The sequence below is a fragment of the Aulonocara stuartgranti genome (assembly GCF_965226115.1).
Source record: "Aulonocara stuartgranti genome assembly, chromosome: 18".
Classification (NCBI taxonomy): Eukaryota; Metazoa; Chordata; class Actinopteri; order Cichliformes; family Cichlidae; genus Aulonocara; species Aulonocara stuartgranti.
In genome coordinates this window covers 19,577,921-19,600,955 of record NC_138954.1, presented here as the reverse complement: position 1 = coordinate 19,600,955, position 23,035 = coordinate 19,577,921, and the positions used below count along the sequence as shown (strand labels likewise).

At 38.0% G+C, this 23,035-nt stretch overlaps 1 protein-coding gene across 4 annotated transcripts in view; it reads right to left on the bottom strand.

Moving 5' to 3' along the window:
- The window catches only part of tnr (tenascin R (restrictin, janusin)), a 216,458-nt gene that overhangs the window by 106,230 nt on the left and 87,193 nt on the right, over positions 1–23,035 (bottom strand). For all 4 annotated transcript variants that reach the window (XM_082513738.1, XM_082513735.1, XM_082513736.1 and 1 more), the window contains exon 3: positions 6,282–6,334. The gene's annotated coding sequence lies outside the window, so the exon portion shown is untranslated. The remainder of the gene's footprint in view (positions 1–6,281; positions 6,335–23,035) is intronic.

Below are 23,035 nucleotides of genomic sequence, written 5' to 3'. Positions count from 1 at the left end.
CGCATTAAATCCGTCTTTTACGTCACTGACACAAGACAGACGCCAATTATCAGCGCCAGAGAAGACATCACGAACGTTTCCCTGGCCATCCGGTGAAACTGCTGGGAAGACAACGTTGGAGAAACGTGAACATTTTATTTGTACTGCATAACCTGCAGATTCTGACAGAAATCTGCAACTATCCTTTGAAGCACCGCTCCTCTAAAACAGCAATAAGGATCATTATTAGGTTATCTACATTATTATGTAAATAACAAAATAACTTAAAGCAAAACTTGGGAAACATGAAGTCCGAAGTCTTTATATTAAGGGCCATCAGTCAAACAATATAGTTTGCTCTGGGTCTAAACAGAGCACGTTGTGTGTGACGTCTTCTTTTGCGCATGCGGGCCGCTTTGAGCGTTCACCCTAGAGCGCATTTGCTGTCGCATTTTATTTGTAGTGTGAACGAGCAGACAAAAAAATCGGATTTGATCAAAAAATCGGAATTGAGCATTAAGACCTGCAGTGTGAACGTAGCCTTAGATTACTTTGATCTGTGCTGTCAACATTTCATGGAAAGTGCACAAAATTTGAAGCAATATGAGCACAAAAGTTGGGATGGCAGCATCTGCAGTTGCTCAAATGAGCCATTCTAACAGAGCAACTGCACCAGAGTATGCTTTAATCAAACCAAACCTGCCAAGTGTGAGCACATTCATGCTTTAGCATATTTAACACATAGTCTTCCAGTATTTAATGCAGATCTGCAATTCTGCAGGAACCCACTGACTCAATGAAATAGCATGTTATGTATTAAATGTGCATTAAATATTTTTAGGCTATTCCCTAAAAATTCTTGGATACTATGAATTATACTTTGACAGTGTTTTGCAGTTTACAGTGCTACGTGTAAATACAAAAGAGGAGAAAAGCATTAGGGACGAGATGCATAATCCATCATATTTCAGACTGTGTCTCAGGAAAACATCAGTAAAATCTTAACTCCCTAGATGCAGTCAGTGGAATCCATCTGCTGTCACTGGAAGCTGAAAGAATTCAAAGATTTAAAAGTAGCTCTCCAGGCTCTGCCTATCCTTATGCTGCAGTTTACAGTCTTCTGTTACGTTATGTTTCATGTGATTTCCCATGTCATGTATTCACAATGTTTACTCCCCGTAGTGGAGATGCACTCCCCGCTGGCACATTACAGTCACTCCGGTTTGACTAGTCATGGCAGTGCAGTCTCCAGAGACGATTTTAATATGACCAGAATCAACTTTCTATGCTGAATCCATCTCCACGCTGGATTTCTGTGTCCTGTCAAACACTTCATGTGTCTGATCATATTCACCTATATGGAGCTTTGCAGAATGCCTCTTTTTGGAAGATGGGGTTGTATTTGTCTGCTGTTTTTCTGGATGCCCACTGTCTCTATGTGCCGGTGCAATAATTAGGACTGACACAGGCACAGAGACCATAATCCCCATTGATTAGAAGCCTAAGATCAAAGGCTTCCACTGCTGTCACTCTCACCTCGTCTCCACTCTGCTTAGCCTTCCTCTTTGTCTACCATCCCTCTCTCCATCTCTTTTGATTTTCCCTCTCCTTTTTGTCTGTGTATATGTTTCTCATGCTCTGGGCTTCGACTTGTTATTCTCCTGCCATTCAAGCCCTTGTATCGCCTTCTCATCCGTTGTCTCTCTCTCAGTAGCTGCTCGACATGCTACCAATACCCAGAGGATAAGCTCAATCAGAGCACTTCAGTCAGAATAAACTGGCTCACTCTGAAATAAATTTTGTTTCTGCATGCTTGACCACATATTTGCTAGCTAAGTTGATTCAAAATCATGGCTGCTGCTGCCTCTTCTCATATTTAATGACTGCAGGAGTAATCAAACTGTTTAATCAGTCTAAAGGTTTTAAACAAAGCAGCAACAAAAATTGTCAATTGCTATTCCACTATCATCGTTTTACCTCCTGTCTTCCATTTTACTCTGTTTTGCTACAAGTAATTGTTCTCTCTCTGCTGCTATCGAACCTCTACAAGTGTTCCATTACGATGATAAAGAAGCTATCCATGGCGAGTTTTCCCTGGTTCCCTTCAATTTTAAACTATATAAAACAAATCAAGGATATACATCTGCATTCTGATGTGTTCATTTGTGTCAGTCTCAACAACATCATAGTCTATTGTGATCGACTAGAGTTTCTTGGAGGTTAAATTCACGCTTACTATTAGATGCTGTCTGGCTGACTGCTTTGTTCTTAGTTTCATTTATAGTTTATTTTTTTATTCTCATTTCTCTAGTTTTCCAGGGTCTCCAGTCCTGGTTGTATTTTAATTCTAGTTACACTTTGTACCTAATGAGTTAATTACTTTCCTCTGTGTTTCCTTCTACTTCCTCCCCGTGTGTTTTCCCTCCTGTTAAGCACACATGTTCAGTGTCTCAGTTCCGATTGAAATTATTAACGGTTTTATTTTGGTAATCATTTGTCTCCTGTGTTTTACATTTAGTTGTACTTCCTCCCCTGTCATTATCCAGATTAGTTTCAGCTGTGTCTTGTTACTTTCCTTCCTCCAATTCCCTGATTTAACAGGATTAAAAACAAAAAAAAGGATTTCAAAAAATGTAAAAAATGAAAACTACATATTACCAACCCACAATGAAAAAATAATAACTACGTTCAAAAAAAGAAAAGGAAACAACCAAAGAAAACCAAAAAAAAGAAAACAGGCTATTTAAACATACACATAATGAGAGATGGAAACTGCATATCATCAATAAGGCGGTAAAGCCTGAAGAAACATCCATTAAAAAAAGAAACATCCTGAAATTGAAACAATGATTTAATTATACTGACACATGTATGTTGATCTGATTATTTCTAGACTGAAATAGTGCTTATTCAAGAGAAGTGGTGTGTATCCCTGTCAATTCAAACCAATACTTTTTGCAGGCCTTCAAAGAGGAGGTCTATATATCTAGGCAGGCAGAAAAGGTCTTCTCTTACTTCTGTGCTACCCAAATTAGCCGAGCCTCCCCACGCACCGATTTATAAAAGCGGACAAAAGAAGACAATAAAGACACATCAATAAAGACTTCCACAATGTTCAACTGCTGTTTTCATATAATCAAGACAATGACACAGGATAAGTAAAACTAGAACCAAGAGACAGAGAACAAACAGCTGCCAGAATAAACAGCACACCACTAAGTAACCACATAGACTTCGTGATATTTACTTCATATTGTTTTTGTGTCTGCATTTCAGTCCATTCTTCTATCCAATTGATGACAAAGTCAGAAACATTTAAATCTCCAGCTGAAAGACTGCTGTCTGTCCTGATTCTCAGTCACAATCAAAAGGTTCACATAAATGTTAAAACCACAAGACAAACATTGCAAGTAAAAATAATTTCACACAATAATTTCACACTGCAAAAATATACTTTTTTCTTCTATGTAACACAATTAATAATGTAATTAATGTGGCTCCATACAGAAGTAACTTGTGAAAATACTGAACACTTTATTAACCTGCAGTTAAAATGTAAGATGAAATTAAATTATGTTGAAGTGATTAATATGCACACAACAATCACTGCTGTAAGGACTGCCAGAAAAAATATTATGCATGGTGTGTAAACTGTGAAACTGGTCCTAATCATAATCCTGTTTATGCAACTAATAGATTTACTTTATTATCCGGGAAAAAAAAAATTCTGTTTGAAGTACTGGCACTCAAGACCAATCCTACGGACACCTGCTACATTCCTGATAATCACTGCCTAAAATTAAAATCTGTGCAAGATTCTCCCCAGTTCAGTGTATAAGCAGTGTAGGTTGTGTTCCTATTTTGTCCCAGGGCTGAAAATTTAATTAAGAGATAAAGATGCTAAAGCTGTTTAACCCATGTGTAATTACACAGAGCAGTGCATCATATTCCCAAATCAGAGAGTGCGACTCAAACTTACATATCATCAATAAGGCAGTAATGCCTCGTACCTGAAGAAACATCTATTTATAATATTATATTAAATTACGGATACTAATTTAAGTTTACTGCCATGTGTATGAACTGTATATTCCTTCTAGACTGGAAAAATGTTTATTGAAGAGTGAAAAAAGAAGTGCTGTGTCTCTCTCTGTCAATTTAAATCAACACTCTTTGCAATCCTTCAAAGATGAGGTCTATACATGAACATAAACACTGGCATCAACGTCATCCACTTGGGTAGATTACATCGTAGTCTCTGTACACAGATTTGCCCAAGAAGTTTAAATCAGCTGTAAGGAGCAAGAATAAGATGGAACAGTGTCAAGAAACTGCTTAGCATGTTGGAGTCTTAATGGAATTAACCTGGAGAATTGCTGTACTAGCGCAGAACAGCTATGCGCTACAGCCCACAGATCATGGCTGCGGCTTCTCCAGTCTATATGTCGAAGTATCCTTGGGCAAGCTACTGAAAGTTACCATCAGAGTGTGAGTGTGTGCATGAATATTAGGCAAAATGCTTAAAGGCACAGAATGTCTTCCTCCCTTCATCCCAACCAGTCAGGGCAGATGGCTGCCCCTCCCTGAGCCTGGTTCTGCTGGAGGTTTCTCTCTGTTAAAAGGGAGTTTTTTGTTCCCACTATCGCCAAAGTGGTTGCTCATAGGATTCATATGATTGTTGGGGGTTTCTCTGTTTTCTTTGGATTATTGTAGCGTCTTTACCTCACAATATAAAGCGCTTTGAGGCAACTGTTCTTGGTTTTTTGCGCTGTGTAAATGAAATTTAACTGAATATTTAATTGAATTGAATGAAGATGTTGAAAGTACCGTGTGTGTGTGTGTGTGTGTGTGTGTGTGTGTGTGTGTGTGTGTGTGTGTGTGTGTGTGTGTGTGTGTGTGTGTGTGTGATTGGGTGAATGACGCTTGCAGTACAAAGCACTTTAAATGCTCCGATAGAGAAGTAAAGCACTGTATAACTAACTAATACAAGCTTAGAGATACTTGATCTGAATGTATTACTTGTGTACATTTGTTATTTAGGATACAGCAATTAACCTGAAACTGACACTGAAGCTAAATAAATAACAGACACCTGACTGAACAAATCACAATGCCGACATCTCAGCAATCTGCAGGCAGAAGAACATTAACAGCTGATTGCATGCTCTCTCATGCATGTTTGCAATAGATGACTTTCTGTCAGAACCTTTTCACGCCTGAATGGGAGCAATTAGAAACTCTGGACTATACATGGGGGTTAATACCGAAAGATCAGATGGTCTATGTTTTTATCTTGGTTTGATGATCGCTAGCTTTCTGTGTTTGTAAAGAATATGGATCATTTGTATGCAACACTGTATGTGTGTGTGTGTGTGTGTGTGTGTGTGTGTGTGTGTGTGTGTGTGTTCCTGTCTAGCTATCTTTGTGAGGACTGAAACCTGCATTCTACTATACTTGTGAGAACCAACAGTCACTTGCGAGGACACACAACCCGGTCCTCACAAATTTGAAGGCATTTAAAGCCATTTTTGAGGCTCAAAGTGTGGTTTTAGTGTCAGGGTTGCAATTAGGTTATGGTTAGGTATAAGAGAGAGTTTGATTTAGTTCTCTTTTGCTGAAGTTTTTATTGCGTGGTCCTAGTGGCTGCTGGATCATCCAGTTTTCTCCTTTAAGGCTCCTAGGGTTAGGGTTAGGCATTCATTTTTAATGGTTAGGGTAAGGGTAAGGGGCTAGGGAAAGCATTGTGTTAATGAAGGTCCTCGCTAAGATAGCTGAACGGGGTTGTGTGTGTGTGTGTGTGTGTGTGTGTGTGTGTATTTGTATAATCTTTGTGATGACCAAAAAAAGGTCCTATATTTGTGGGTACCAACAGTCACTTGTGGGGATCAAATTAGGGGAGGGCTTAGGGTTAGCCTAGTGAAAGCATTATGTCAATTTGATGTCCTCATTAAGGAGTGAAAGCGAGTTTTGTGTGTGTATGTGTATGTGTGTGTGTGTGTTTGTATAGGTGTGTGTGTGCACTATGTGAGAGAAAGCTGATAATTCATTTGTGTTTCTATTAGAAAGCCACTAATGGTGATGAATACATACATGGAAATTAGCCCAAGATGAGGGCTAATTGTCTGATTAGATGTGCTTCAGGTTGATAGATTCACAATAAGTCCATGCACATAAAGCAGTCATTAAGGAACATTAGACCATTAAATTGAACATTACACTATAGCCAGAGGGAAAAATATGGATGTTCATTAATGTGTCTCGACACGTAGGTGAGCGCCTATGTTTGTGTATGCGGACGGTACCTTCTCCGTGAGGACTTTGTTCTCTTGTAGCCAATCTCCCCCTGACTCTGCACCTGTCCAAGAGAGTGGAACATTAAATTAGCATTAGAGCAATTCCACATTTGAATCGCTTTATCCCGGACTTAAGAGTTACAGCGCTCTCTGGAGATGATTTGAAATGCAAATTGCTCAGTGGTAAAGATGCACAGGCATTAGCACTGCTAACACTGCAGAGGTGTTTATTACACCCACGTACTACATAACGAACTGAGATGTATGCAAACCACAGGTAAAGACGTGCAGTTCAGCCTTCTTAAGTCATCTCTGTCTCTTGTAGATTGTCTGTGTCTATATATACTAAATTAGCAGTAAAAGTCAACACATATATTCACTGACAAATAAGTCCTGTCTATTATGCCTCATTTATAATGGCAGAGTAACAGTGGGACATTGCAATGATACTGAAGACACACACACACACACAAAAAAAACCTATAAACATACAAACAAAAGCTCACACAGGTATGTATGTACTAGAGATGGACCGATCCGATATTACGTATCGGTATGATACTGACCTAAATTACTGGATCGGATATCGGAGAAAAATAAAAAATGTAATCCGATCCATTAAATATCACGAAAGCACCTCACAAAACTTGCCACACGCCGTAACTCACCTCAGAACGTTAGCACATCGGAGCAGTATGCATCACGTGATAGAGCGGCTGTGGCATGCGGGACCTGTGGTGGTCTGGATAGCATTTGGAGCTTCGCTAGCAACCCGGCATTTCATCTCCGACAAAGTTATCCCGAGAGAAGTAAAGCAAGTGTGTAAGTCCACCTCTGAATGTTTGTAAAGCATTCCTGCATTAAGCTTAACAAGCGATATATGGAGCGACTGCTTCTTCTTGCTGCTACTTCAATCATGAAACTGCTTAATGATCAGCTGATCGGCTTTTCTGTCGCGAGTCCGTGTCTCTAGTTTGCTTTTGGCCCACTTCGCACCAGAAAGAGGAAACCAGCGGCTGAACAACAGCAGCACGTTTAAGCTTGATCAGCTGTTGTTAGAATGTATTTAACAGAGGTGGGACCAAGTCATTGTTTTGCAAGTCTCAAGTAAGTCTCAAGTCTTTATCCTCAAGTCTCAAGTCAAGTCTCAAGTAATGTCAGGCAAGTCAGAGTCGAGTCTCAAGTCACTGGTGTAAAAGTCCGAGTCAAGTCACAAGTCTGAAACTTTGAATTTCAAGTCCTTTCGAGTCTTTAAAAAAAAAAACAACGAAAAAATAATGTTGCAGTTATATGCTAAATGTAAATATTAGACCGTGTAATTTTAAAATCTGTGTTTTTCTCAACACATGACAAAATAGTGAACTTAGAAAATATACACAAATTGTGAAATTGCACCTCTTTAAAATGCAGCTCAATTAAACCTAGCTCCAAGAATAATTTTCACCGACAGTTCTGAGATAAGCTGCATGTTATTCTTGGATGCGGTTGTAGGACCAGCTTTAAAATCGCATGACAAAAATATACACATTAAAAAAAACTGTATCACCAACGTAGCCTGGACAACATTTGCTAGTTAGATGAAGTCAGCTATCTCATCTTGGCATATTTATATGCATATTTATAATCATACGGTTCTTGGAGTGAGTGCACACACTCATGAAGTTTAGTAACTTCAGGTCACTGCAACAAGCCCAGGTACAGTTTACCGACGGATGGGTACAGGACCTTGAACTGCACCGTGTAGAACGAAAGACCATCGTACGTATCATAAGTTTACCAGTCTCACAAATTGTCGTCATAAATACACATTCGTTAACCGTTTATTAATAGGACCTTTGAGCTCAACGGTAATTAATTAGTAGTGGAAATAATTTCTGGTAGCATCACAGAAATGTAGCAGTGACAACAATATTGTATGCTGTAATCGTACTGGGCAATTAGTGATACAAAAAACCTGTTTTATCCTGTGAATAAAAGTATATGTTTTTGTCAGTGTACCATAATAACAGAAGCGAAACGCAATATTGTGTCAGGACAATTCACTATTTATGCACAATAAATAAAGGAGCATAGCGCGACAATTTCTGTTCAGCGCCAGACTTGCTTGTAACCTATATCACTAATTATGTTATGAAAATGACGTATTAACTACTAAAAAACACTGACCTTCGTGTAAATGCTTGGAGCAGACTAACCTGTGAGCTGGAGTGTTCTGGGACGTTATATTTGATCTTTGAATGGCTGCAATCCAGGCCACCCGTCGCGTCTTTGTTACTTCGGAAACATGGCTCGAACAATTTCTCTTCAACGACGTAATCCGATAACAACCGATCTCTTTACCCGTCGGCTTCCCGTGGCTGTCATGCGACCGGCTATTGCAGTTAATAATACAACGGCTTCTTGACATTTTTGTGTTTCTTTTTATCGCTGTATAACTGATTTTAATTGAAAGCCTGCGTGCGCTAGTACCGCTTGCCACGAGTTCCCAGAATCCTTTGCGGTTCTACCCGTGAATGACGTCACATTTTCAATCTCTATATAATATGCATGTTAAATTTTATATTTGGGGTAAAATATCAAGTCTTTTCAAGTAAACCGGTTCAAGTCCAATTCAAGTCCCAAGTCATTGGTGTAAAAGTCCAAGTCAAGTCACAAGTCTTAGAACATTTTTTCAAGTCAAGTCTAAAGTCATAAAATTAATGACTCGAGTCTGACTCGAGTCCAAGTCATGTGACTCGAGTCCACACCTCTGGTATTTAATATTACTTTCTACTCGAGGATCTTTTTCTACGTAGCTGACGCTGGTAACTGTGCAGGGGCGGATCTAGCAAAGTTTAGCCAGGGGGGCCGATAGGGCGTTAACAGGGAAAAGGGGGCACAAAGACATACTTTTCTTTCTTATTCTCATTTAAAATGTCTAGCTTTTAATAAATAATTATCTGACACCCAAAGTTTTAATTTGATGCAAAATGAATAGAAGTCCATTACTGTATATAGTAACTATTAAGTATAATATATATACCCTAGTAAGCTATAGTACTTTTTCCTTTGGGAAGGTACCATCTGTGCAGTCTGCAATTTTGTTGAAGAAAGATGTTGAATCTATTTAATATTTCTTGAAAAATAATTGATTTCTGTGCATTTTTTTTCACACTGCATCAAATTAAGGTTGATTACGTCGATTAAGCATCATGAGGTGGAGTGTGAGGGGTGGTTCCCTATTTTTTATTTATTTATTTTTGTTGCTGGGAGTTGGAACCCTATTAGTTAGGTTGCTTAATATTTACGCTAAGTACTCTTTAAAATACCAGAATAGGGAGGATGGTGCAGGTTTACAGTTTTTTACAGACGCTAGGACACATTTCTCAATACTTAGGTCACGTTTGCAAAACTCCTCACACAGTGAGCACAACAGAAGTCTATGTGGGCTAAACTGAGGACCAGTTATCATTGTTTTGGCACAAAATGCATTCAATGACTACATCTCTCAAATTTCATGAATCATCTTCTCACTCAGACACAACAACTGCCAAAAATCTTTGTACGTACAGGACATTTTGCATGTGCTTACATACTGTTTTCAAAACTGTTAAACTTATGGCCAAAACAATAACATAATGCAAAACTTGAAAAGACAGCAAAATCCAACAGCAATATTTTATTGAAACATATTTTAAATCTAAAAATGCAGTTTAACCAGCCACAGCTTATTCTCATTGTAGATGAACATCTACACAGGTGTTACTCCTTCAATTTTTCAACTCCTTCAATTCTGGCATGCCAGAAGATTCTTTCCTAGGTGTATTGCCCTAGATGACATAAGATGTGATGTGGCCAAATGGAGAAGACCGAGTAGATTAGCATTACTATTGTATGTGTATCAGTGGATGGTGTGTATACAAATTCTTGTATTTTGGGATTACTTAGTGCAAAAAAATAAAAATACATAAACAAATATTAACGAATTCTGCATGATGTCTGATTCATTCCAGTAACATATATTGAAATTATAAACAGAGATGTGTCCTTGTTTTACACAAGAAAACACTGTGTAATGCTACATGTTGTTAGTGTTTTTTAGGTCATTGTTTTGTGGGTGACAAAGTGTGTTTGTCGGCTGTCAACCTTTGCTAGTGTTCTGGAAGAATGAGTTTATTTGAGACCTGAATGAAGTGTTTTGGTAGTTGTAGTGCATTTTGAATGTGAAATGAACTGCTTTGCCAAGCTGACGGTCAGTTAGGAGGATTGTGTGAAGAGTTTTGCAAAAGTGACCTAAGTATTGGGAAATGTGTCCTAGCGTCTGTAAAAAACTGTAAGTTTATTAGATTGATCAGTATTGCTGAACTATGAAATATTTTTTTTTGCATACAGGTATAACAGAATAGCTTTAGTGTAGTTGTTGTTTTAAACTTGAGTATGAACTTATACAAAATGCAGCAAGATATTTAAAAAACAGTTTTGTTGATTAAAAAACACTATATCGGATTCATATCGGTATCGGCAGATATCCAAATTTATGATATCGGTATCGGTATTGGACATAAAAAAGTGGTATCGTGCCATCTCTAGTATGTACACATCCCCTTGCTGAGAAAAGAACGGCCAATATCAAAGCTATGTATCAACAAGGAAAACAGAAAAAGGACTTGTTTGCTTTCCTTGTTTGTTGTACTATTGAGTTTTTTTGTTGCAACAAACCTCCTGAGGCATAGTCACTCAAATACATACACATGCACCCACACAAGACACAAAATCCAAGCCCTCTTTGCTCTAGCGGGTGTCTCACTCACCCTCCGAGACACAAAATAGCATGCTCTGCTGGACGTAGCTCCTTTCAGATTAGAGCGGTTGCAAATTCTCTGAAATTGGTGTCATTTTCACTTTGGCTTATTCCAGCAAAGAAGGTTGATTAAGTAAACAAAAGAACTAGACTCCTCTGTTAGTTCTTCAAACATTACAGGCGGGAGAGATATTCATCTCCATCTGTGCTCTTCATGAGGGAAATAAACATGCAAAGTCACTGTTTACAGTTCTGCAATATTATTTTCAAATATATATATATATATAACAATATGAAATTTATTATGTGTTTGCTACTTTGTATGCAGGATGAAGCCTCTGCTGGGCTGATAAGCAATCATGTGCTAACACATTAACCCTATTTATTTAGTAAAAAGGAATTCAGAGTAATATTTTCTGGTGTTTTGTAAAAACATCTTCTATAATCTTCACTCATACATGTGAAAAAAATGTCTCTGTCTTTAGCAGCTGAATGCATCGCTATCTCTCCACCATTTGGTCACTGGTCTGCCGTTTGCAGCAGGTTTATTAGAACAGTTTTGTTCACTGCTGCTAGAAATGACTCAAGCCAAGATCATGAGCTGAAAAACAGGATACAGCAGAATGAAAAATGGCTGAGGTAACAAGAAAAAATATTTAACTAAAAGGGAAATAAGAAAGCAGAAGAGTCATCGGTTCCAGATGAGTGGTGGACCCTACCACCTACCCTTAACTCCTCTTTATAATGTTTTTTGCCACTGGAAGAAACACTTGACACATGACTTTGCCTAGACTGTCTAGATACCGTTCAGTGACCTCAGGCAACCTCCTGCCAATCAAATTACCTATGATTTCTGTAAATGCATAGCCCATGCCATTGTTGGTGAATGGCTGCTGTCGTTGGGTGAAATTAGTTGCAAACAGGGTTATGCACAAAAAATCTCCTTGGTTTTGATTTAGTCGCTAGCAGATACTGCAGCAACCTATAGTGTTACTCCCAAATGTCAGCAAACACATGCCAACTTTCAAATCAGTTTTTGGGTTTGCTCATTTCTGTTCTGTCTTTATTATTTGTTATTCTTTTTTTATTTAAATTTTTATTAGTTTCATCATTAGTTTTAGTCTTTTTTCATTATTCTCATATGGGGGGAATAAGCCAGAGGTAATATTTATTTAAATTAGTATAGGTATTACAATAAAATAACAAAACTGTAAGCAGTTGATTTGCAATCTCGATGATATCATATACCTTTTTGCAACCAATTACACGTAGTGACAGCAACCTCCTGCAACCACTCACCAACCAGTCAGGGAATACACATTTTTCCCTAACAACCAACTGATGGTTGACCGGGGCCAAACATAGTTGTTACATATATATATATATATATATATATATATATATATATATATTTTTTTTTATTTTTTTTTTTTCTTTAAATTACCACTTTGTTTTTCTTTTCAGTACACGCCTCTTTCAATTTGCTGCAGTTCAGTAAAAGAAACCAAACAAACAAACAAAAGAAACCACAGTGTGTGATTGCAAATCAAAAGTGCAACAATGAAACAATGATTGCACTAAAAAAAATCAAGGCCTATTTATAGGTCTTGGGAGAACTACAGCATGTGTGGAAAATGTGGTATAAGGTCCTGTGCTGCTGTAGAGGAAGCTACGTGAAAGTCTGGGGTTACAGATAACTAATAATAAAAAAAGATGAGCTGACCAGCCTTCAGCAGGTAATCATTTTTGCTGAGACAGCCAGCTTGAGGACCCAATAACCGCGACTAGCATAAACAGTTGAAAATGGAGGTGTACTGTAGAAAAGTAAAAGAAATCAGTATGTGTGGTAAAGAAGACAATATCTAGTTATCTCTGTTACATGAATCTGCTACATTTCCAGCGACTACTTTGTGCAGTATTGTTTATCCAGCTTGAGCAGACAATGTTGTCTAAATGGAGAAAAGTTGCATGAGTCAGTGAAAGGCTCTTTTCAGCCCATTTCACAGCATTAGTGAAATGAACATTTCCTTTCCACAGCAGTACCTACAGAGAAAAACCACCAAGAAAGTCTTGACAGACCAGAAGTGTTTTGCCTAAAGAAAAAAGTTTTTGCACAGATACATATACACAAACTCATGCTCATACTCTTCAGTAATCCACTCAGAAAAAACACAAACATCTCAAAACCTTTGCATTATCATCCATGCGCGCAAATATAGACAGGCTTTTTGTGTTGCTGCTGTACGCTGTCCCACTGAGAGAGAAGAAAGTTACAGATGGTCCTGTTTCCTTCCTCAGACTGCTTTGTAGTTGTGAGAGCAACACAGAGGAATGCTTTTGAATGTAAATCACATCATGTTCCCGCAGTTTATTCGCTGGGCCTGCAGCCAGTGAAAAATGCTGTTATTGCAAAAAATCCGAGCATAAATAAACAATGTAAGACAACAGAAATGAATGTGTATAATAAATAATTTGCATTCCCCCCGTCTTGGTTTCAGCCTCACCAAACAATAGCAGCAAGTCTAAGAAAAAAAGTTGGGGAGAACAGATTACTGATCGGGTTGTACAACTCTTATGAAGTGAAAATGGGAATGGAAATTATAGTTTGCTGATTTTGTGAATTCGTGAAGCTTGGTGCGGAGGCGTAGATCAAAAGGATTTGTGTTTGCTGACTTGTATCACAGCTCCCATCTGCTCTTATTTTATGTCCATTCTTGTAAGCAATGCCTTTAATACAATTAAAGTTGAAAAAACATTGCCAATAAAGGCACTCTGCGTAGATGCACATATGGCAAGAATACTGCATGCAACATTTTATTTAATGTGCACGGCAGCTGCGTGGAGCTGAATTTGTTTGCATCTTGGAACTTTTGGGACAAACGGTTTTAACTTTGGCTGAGTGCAATTGCCAAAGGAAAAACCCCAAAACTGCATACTTCTCAAAGAGTTCAAATACTTTTACGATTGCATTAACAAGTTTGATTTATCCAGAAAAAGACTCATTTACCTCTGATTTATGAAAAATAAGGAACACTGTAAATTACCCACTCCTTCACACTCTCTGCGGTCCACTGTATTTTCCCAGGAGGCTTGAAGTTTTAATATCCAAGGTTGTTTTCACACCTGCAGTGTTCATCTCCATTTAATTTCCATTGGTGTGGTTCATTTGTGCAGATGTGAACACAGTAATCGCACTGCGGACCAACTGCACAGACACTTCCCATAGCCATTAATGCTTCACGTTCTGAGATGCAGCAGAATACCGCACATATGCAAAGTACACAAATTGTAGCAATTAGCTCTCAATCTTCCATGAAATAGTCACAAAGTGGTATAGAGTGCTGCAATGAAAACTTCCTTACCATTGCTTTGGTCGCTAGCATATTCCTTTTGTCACCAGTAGTTTGCATGGACTTGATGAGTTGTCTGCAAACACTTGTGAAGTACTCGCCAACTGACAGAAAAACTGTGAAAATTCGTTTATATTATTCTTATTCAAAATGGAAATGGAGACCATTTTTGAAATCCTCATCGCTGCAACGGTATTGCACAATGTTTCCCCTGAAGCCAAATGGTCAGCAGTCCTGGTTTTTGATGCACTTTTTCAAGTTTCTCTACAGCTCGGAGAGTAAAGTCTTTCAGGCAAACAATGGGTGACCGCAACCAAAGCAATCACAACAAGGTTTTTAGTGCAGGTCACCTCTTTGTGATCGATTTCACCTGGTGAAAGCCAGCAACCTCAGGCAAATGATTTGCAAATCAGTGGGGGAATATACATTTTTCCCTAGCAACCAGTGGTAACCAGGGTGTTGCACTGGCCTGCAATGCTATGCCTGTGTGGCTTGTGTGGCTTTAAATACTAGATAAAGACTTATGTGTGTGTCTCTGCAATATTTTCCATGCAAGATTAAAATCCATACTGATTCACTAAAAATACCTCAAGCAGTTTTAAAGTTTATACAGAATACGGATTTAGATAAAAAAAATCTACCTTTCAGGCATTTTTTAATATGCACTTAAATTTAAAACATGAAGAACTTAATGTATATTACTGTCTATAGTCCTAAACCTCAACATAATTCTATACCAAAGCCACCCCAGCCACTACATAAATCATATTGGCTTATTGAATTGAGAAAGTATGAAATATCTCAGATGATAGATAGTTGGTATTTAGTCAGGATGGCACACAGCCACTGGTGAATTTCTCTCTTATATGTGTGTCAGAGTGTGTGTGTTTGTGAGAGCGTGTGTGTGTGTGTGTGTGTGTGTGTGTGTGTGTGTGTGTGAGAGAGAGAGAGTTTGAGAGAGAAAGACAGAGAGAGTGAGACAGCATGGTAGAGAAGAAACAAAGAGACAAAGAGAAAGACAGACTGAAAGACATCCTCTGTCCATCTCTCTCATGCACACACACACACACACACACACACACACACACACACACACACACACACACACGCACACACACTACTGTACTCTACAGTGAGTTTAGGTCTGGTGTGAATCAGGCTCGTCTCTCACTGTGCAATCTTTTATCAGTGGACGATCCCATTTCCGTTGTGTTGATGCAGCAGATGGATTCCCTCCTACTAACCATTCATCACCTGCCACACCAAAACCTTTCTTTGCCCCCTTTTCACCAATGAAAAATGGGTTTTGGACCATCTTTTTCCTCAAGAAAATAAGAATCGTTTAACATGTCATCAAACAGGTTTCTTACTGGATGTTATGAGTTTGAAAATTGTTTTTATTTATTTTGTGCAACACAGCAAAAAATGAAAAGACAACGTGTTGACTATCAGACTGTTTTATTTCAAGTTACTATTTAAGAGAATGATGTTTTTTTTTAAAACAACAACAACTGCAATACAGTGGTCTTATGCATGATGAAATATTATAATAACAGTTCATTAAATATGAATATTAATTTCTTAAAATTTCAAAGTTTTATATTTACATGATAGACAGGGATTTAATTAAGAAAATCTCACAAATCACAAGAGGTCTTTCTTCCAACCCCCCCCCCCCCCCCAAAAAAAAAAAAAAAAAAAACGGCAAATGATTTAACCTGGACATTTCAAAAAGCACAAATTCATTTAGGAATTTCTCCAGCATGTAACTGAAATAATTAAGCCAAGACTGTTAGTGAGACATTCAGAGTCACGACAGGTGAAAATGAGTTTTATCTTTGCAGAGCAGGAAATGACTACGCCCACAAGATGACTGCAATCATGTTAATAAAGTATGTAATGTAATAATGTTAGTGGCATCAAGCAAAATTTTGATCCTCAGTCTTAGGTATCTGTCACAGAGACCAATCCGTGACTGCCCACCAACTTTCAATGAATTCCCTATCTGACTGGCGAGTGGTTGCCAGAGGCTGCTAGTAGTTGCTAGGTAAACCTGGTTGCTGCATCCAAAACCTCCTTGTGATTGCTTCAGTTGCTAGGTACAGTCGCTGTAGCTTGCATAGAAAATGCTAACTTGTCTTGAAATGGTTGCCAACTGCTCACCAAGTGGTAATTAAACTTGCATCTTTCAGGAAGTAAAGTAAAACCTTTGCCTTATCACTGCAACCGATGTGTTTCAAAAGATGCTAATTTTAATGTGACCAGCTGACTATTTTAGGACAGATCTGTGTCTTCCTTGTAAACTAAAGCAATCAAAACAACAAACATCATCTTTTTTTTTGGTGTAGCACCATATACTTCTTTGCTACCAATAGTGACAGCCAACAACCTCTAGCAACCGGATACATATTTTTTTACTACCACGGATGCTTGCTAAGGGGTTACCAACTGGCCTCTAGTGTGTGTGACTGAGGCCTTAAGCCTACTGTGTTCAATAAAAAGGAACTTATTACCCAATTTTTTAAACTAATTGACACAAATGGTTTTTACTTGTTCTGTTCATTTCACAGGCTGGGTGTATTACAGCCAAGTTACTTTGAAAAAAGCTGAAGAAATGTTTGGACTTTCAGAGCTGAGCCACTGTATATTCAATTAAGTGATTGCTGTGACTATTTACTTCTCTAAATTGATCAATAAACATGGGATTCAACTGAGAAGATGATAGAAATCCTGTCAAAGGCACGGTTCATTAACTTGTTGGGAAAACTAGGCTTATGGCTTCGCTTTTCAGACCAAATAAATTAACCACAGAGTCTGAGCAAAGGTCTCCACTGACCGATTTAAAAGTTGAAAAAAGATAATGTTGTTAGAAAGCAAAACCTCTTCCCCTTCTGCATTTCTTATATTTTCATGCTGGCCATAATTTTATTTCAATAACCCACACTAATGAAAAAACAACAACAAAGAAACTGCAAGGCCGAACAAGTTTATGATGTGAACATTTAGTGGAAAATTGGAAATTAAGCGAATACTTCAATGTTGTGCAATCAGCATGATTACAGTAGTTTGAGCCACTGTGTTTTATTTTTCCTCACAAATTGTACTTGCACTAACGACACATTCCAATTAAGTGTGTATGTGTATGTATGTGTGGGTGGGTGCATGCATGCACATACATCTGTGCGTGCAAATGTTTTTAAGAATCTATCACAAGCATTCAGCCAGTTTGTGACGCAGGGGTGCTCACATTGATTTGTAGACTTTTTATTGCTGAAGCAAACATTGGCCGTACTACAGAAGCACGCATAGACCTACAGGCAGACCTTCATATACAAAAGGCAGTAGATGTTATCTTTTTAGATCACTCGGCCTTCACATAACACTGTTAATCGTCATGGTAATCAATCCCATAGAGATGGACAGGAGTAGAAATCCTGTAAGTGAAGAAAGTGATAAAAGGTGATGAGGAAGCCAAAGAAAAAGTTAAGACAATCTTATGAACCCACAGGCTATGCGCAAAAAAAAAAAAAATAAAGCCCATAAATATTTTAACACTGCAGGATACAAAGTAAAATCCATCAAGTGAAGATCAATACCAGAAAGCACACATGTAATGATGTACAGTAATACCAGAGCCATATAAATACAGAAACTATTATAGTTTACATAATATTTGAAATATTTAACAACTGACATTTTCACATATTTAAGTGATTTGAACAATGAAAAATAGTTTTTCAGGTCTTATTTCCAGGGATACATCAATACAAAGTCCAATAGCTCCCGAGCAGAGATGGACAGTAACACGTTACAAGTAACACGTTACTGTAATCTGATTACTTTTTTCAGGTAACGAGTAAAGTAAGGGATTACTATTGCAAAAACGGTAATTAGATTACCGTTACTTTCCCGTAGGAATGCTGCGTTACTGCGTTACTAAAACCGTGACTTTTTTGCAAAAATGTCTCATGACAGTGACGTAAGCGAGTGCGACGTTTGTGACAACAGCTGTGTGCAGATCAACAATGGATCATATATCGAGTGCGGGAGAGAGTATGAGCGTGCAGTGTTTAAAGCGTGGAAGTACTGACCTTATTTTGAGTTTGATTCCATAAAAAGTGACAAAAACATTAGTGTCCGTTGTGCGTGGGAAGAAAACTTCTTTTTAAAGCGAAAAAAACCCCTTAACTTTCAAGCAAGCACCGAGTGCGCTATGACGTAATGGGAAATTCACAGAGAAACTCGCGGATTCTTCCACTGACCGCTGCGGCACACCTGCACCAGGGTAAACCTCCGCCTATGCCCCTCCTGTTGTACAGGTGAAAATAGAGCAACAGGACCGCTAGTCTTTGATGTTATTTATTTTCTGCTGTGTTTTACTTGCATCTATTTGAAAGAGTGAGTGTAAACACACACACAAAAAATATATTTTATGTGCTGGAATGTGCAGAAAATAAGTTTAAATCCATCCATCCATTCGCTTCCGCTTATCCTTTTCGGGGTCGCGGGGGGCGCTGGAGCCTATCCCAGCTATCATAGGGCGAGAGGCGGGGTACACCCTGGACAGGTCGCCAGTCTGTCGCAGGGCTAACACATAGGGACAGACAACCATTCACACTCACATTCACTCGCACATTCACACCTAGTGGCAATTTGGATTATCCAATTAACCTATCCCCACAAGAGAATGGTGCATATAATTTAATTTTTGCTTGATGCATAAAGTTAAAAGGTTAAAACTAATAAAACAAGTTTTAAAAAGAGACTTTTCCATTTGATTACATTTTGTATGATGGATTATGCAGAAAAAGTAGAATTGGGCTGAAAGGTCTATCGCTTTATCACCTATTCAGGTTGTAAATCGTGTTTTTAAAAAGTAACTAAGTAACTAAGTAATTAATTACTTTTGAAAATAAGTAATCAGTAAAGTAACGGGATTACTTTTTTGGGGGAGTAATCGGTAATTAGTTACTGATTACTTTTTTCAAGTAACTTGACCAACACTGCTCCCGAGTGCAAATGCACCTTCATTTAACAATGTGGACCCTGGAACAGCAAAGCAGGGCGTGTGTGAGGATTTCACAGAGCGGAGAAAAAGGGCAATGAAAGATCTTATAAATCACTTTAGGAGTAACCTCTCAGGACTTTGAAAGAAGTCAATAATGCTTTAAAATCAAATCTGGAGACAACTAGTAGCAAGTATGCCAATGAAGCCCCCGATTTGGTGAAATGTGGTCATTTTTTCCTTCACTGATACCATTTATATGAGTGCAATGAGTCAGTTAATGCTGTTTATTACTCCCAAATTTCTCTAAAAGAGAAACAAAGGCTTTAGTTTAAGCTGCTGATTGGCTGTCTGGCAAACTGTGGCACAAGACATACTAGGCTGCAAAAGTTTAAAACTGCCTAAAACATAAAAGCTAGCCCTTTATTAGCTTTTCACTCCCAACAGAATGGGTGTACACTACATTTTTTTCCTACTCTTTTCTTTGTGCATCTACACAGGCTCTCTGATCTAAAGTGCTTTTATATCACTAGGTTGCAGACAAGGGTCAAAAAGCTGGTCATTTAAGTTGTCACACCAACTCAGACACCTTCTGTGCAGGTGAAAAGCCACCATTTACCTCTCACTGAAACAACATTAAAAAAAAGTAAGACTTGAAATATGTGGGGTCTAATTGCACCAGTTCTGGTTTAGAAAAAAATACACAACATTTAAACCGACAAGCTTACTTTTAAAGCTTGCTTTTAAAAAAAGTGCTGTATTGAACGAACAGCTGAAATAAGATGCTATTGTAGCCCTCTTCAAAGCAAAGGAGAATAACAAGCAGTTTGTGGCTGCACATGCAAATAAAATGCTGTTTTTACTATTAATATAATTTATTTATATTTCTTCGAAAAGAAACAGCTACTCACACAACCTACCAGCCTGAATACAGCCCGTTAAATATTTTTACAGTGTGCTTTTTAAAAATGACAAATCTTGCTCAGCTGTCTCTACAACCATGCAGCAAGCCACCAAGTATTAAGTGTCATTCAGTATACTAATCATTTCTCAGTCTTAATGCAATTAGAATGAGAAAGCTGATGTCTTGGTAAATTTTGCATTCTTTAATATAAAGTTGAAACACTTACAGCTGTGGAAAAGTGTGGTGAAAGGAGAGGTGATGTAAAACTTCCATTTATTGCTCATTACTCATGTTGGAAGGGTGACCTCTGAGAGCATCAAGCATCTTGCTGCAAGCATAGTTGCAGGTTGCTTTGGTTGTTATGGGTATGTCTGATGTTACTGGTTGGAGTTATTAGTACTTGAAGTGTTTCGATGGCCAAAATGTTTAAGTACCAACGGCATGGGAGTTGAGGAATTCCCTTGCTTCAGAACAATGCACCAGCAAGCACAACCGTCACCAGATGCATGCAGTTACAATGCTATGTCACCGCAAATCGTAATCAGACTCTAGAGCCCGACCGACATAAGACTGACACCAATATTGTGTGAGCTAAAAATGAGATATTTCAATATTTCAGATGTTTTTTTTCCTCAGCAGATTTTTATGTTCTGAGTTATGATTGATTGGTTATTAGTTTTCTTATTGTTTACATTTTCAGCATTGTGTTATTCCTCAATATTTTCATTCTTCAGTGTTTAGTTGCAGTTATTGTTTATGTTAGTTGGTTTACTTCATTTGCTTTGTTTCTCATCTTATCCTCCTGTGACAATTAACCTGTTTTAAAACCTTCCCTGTGCCTGTATTCCTTGAATTGGTTACAGTTGTCACTTTCTGAGTTTTTTTTTTTGTCTAGAACTTTGTGTTTAGTCTCACTATCATTGATTATTTTCACCTGCATCTCATGGCCCTGCTATGTCCACTTCCCTCTAATGACCTTATGTGTATTTAAGCATTATACCGCAAAGCAAAGTCAACATATCCACAGTATCTTTCTGTTATCTGGATTCACTTATCTTAACATTAGTAATCAAAATAAGTGGTTACACGAAGCTGTTTATCAGCTCACTAAGTTAACCCAGAGTGTACTAGGTACAAGTGCGTTCAAACGAAGGGGTGACATTTGGCCAATCACACTGATTAGTGCACTGGCAGCTGAAAAGCTGATTTACAATTAAATTACAATTTTTACAAAAATATGAAGTGGTTACAAAACAAAAGTAGCACATCTGCTCCATCTGAATCAGCTATGTGAGATAAAAATCACTATATAGCAGTTTACCATCAACAGCACTTCAAGTGCTTTGGTCAATAAGACTGGAAAAGAGTTACTGTATTATATTAATAAAGTGTAGCCTATTTGAAGGCAGGAAGGAAGGCCTGCAAAACATCAACTCCAAAATAAAGGCTCACTTTTGGTGCCTGTCTCAATGTGTCTGCATTTGGGTCCTAAATGCCAGCTCTGCTCAAATAAGCTGGTTGTTGTCATCACTGATAACATGGTGGAAGGGTGTTTCTCCTTTGCTCTTTAAATTTTCATTCACCAGAAATTATGAATGATATTTCTGATAGTTTGGCCCACAGATAAATCAGTTCTGTCGGACTCTGGTGACCCAGCTACTCTAGATTTCTTCTTTGCAATGTCGAAGACTTGTTACATGAGTAAGAGCATTGTGAGATATCAAAAATAGTCAAACCAGAACTAAGAAATGAAAAACATGTGTTGTAGCTGAGAAACATAATATGGCAGTGAAGAAATCTACTCCACTTCTCTACATATACTGCACATTACATACTCAGGATTATAGAGCAAGTAACACTTCCCCACACTGCACAGTCACTATCTCTCTGTAGCTATCTCTCTAGTGCACACACACACACACACAAACACACACGGGCGCACTTTAAAGGCAGTCCTTGTCAGAGCAGCGCAGAGAGGTTAGGGCTGCAGGTCTAGCCTCTGATATCCTGAAGGATGACTGAGATTGTGAAAGGAGAGTGTGAGAGAGGTGGAAAGCAGCACTCAATCTGCTTCTATTCTATTCTATTTCACTACTGTGGGGGCACTGGAAGCAATGCGGAGCTAAGCAATGCATGTCTTTTTTTGCTTTCTTGCACTTTCAGGAATAGCCAATGTGGATTCCATGAAATGTTGAGGCTGCTTTGATACTCATACTTTGGATGATTTGATTAAAGAAAAGATCGTTTTATTTGCTAAAACTACAAATATTTATATTTTCACTGTTAGCAGACAACGGGTTACAAAACTGCAAGGAAGCAGGGAAACCACATTAAGGTTTTCCTTCTCCTGTCAAAAATCAGTATGCATCCTGCATGCTGAGCAGGTGCAAATGTGAAAACCACAATATGGCATGAAATTACTAACTTAGGTTCCACGAAGGTTAATGATATTCAAAATACACTAAAAAATGCAAATGTAGCTCTAATGGCAGAGTGGTCTTACAATGCTTTGCAAAAATTGTAAAGTGGTAAAAGTGGTAATTATTCGTTGTTTAATGAACACTTTTAGAATACAAGTATTTCAAAAAATGGAAATGACTGATACAACAGTCACTGTTTTAAATTTTTTTCAATTTGGAGAAAATGGAAAATACAGAGCTTTTCAGAATAAATCTGATTTGTGGCTTATCAACATTGCTATCATGTTTAATAACCCAAACTAAA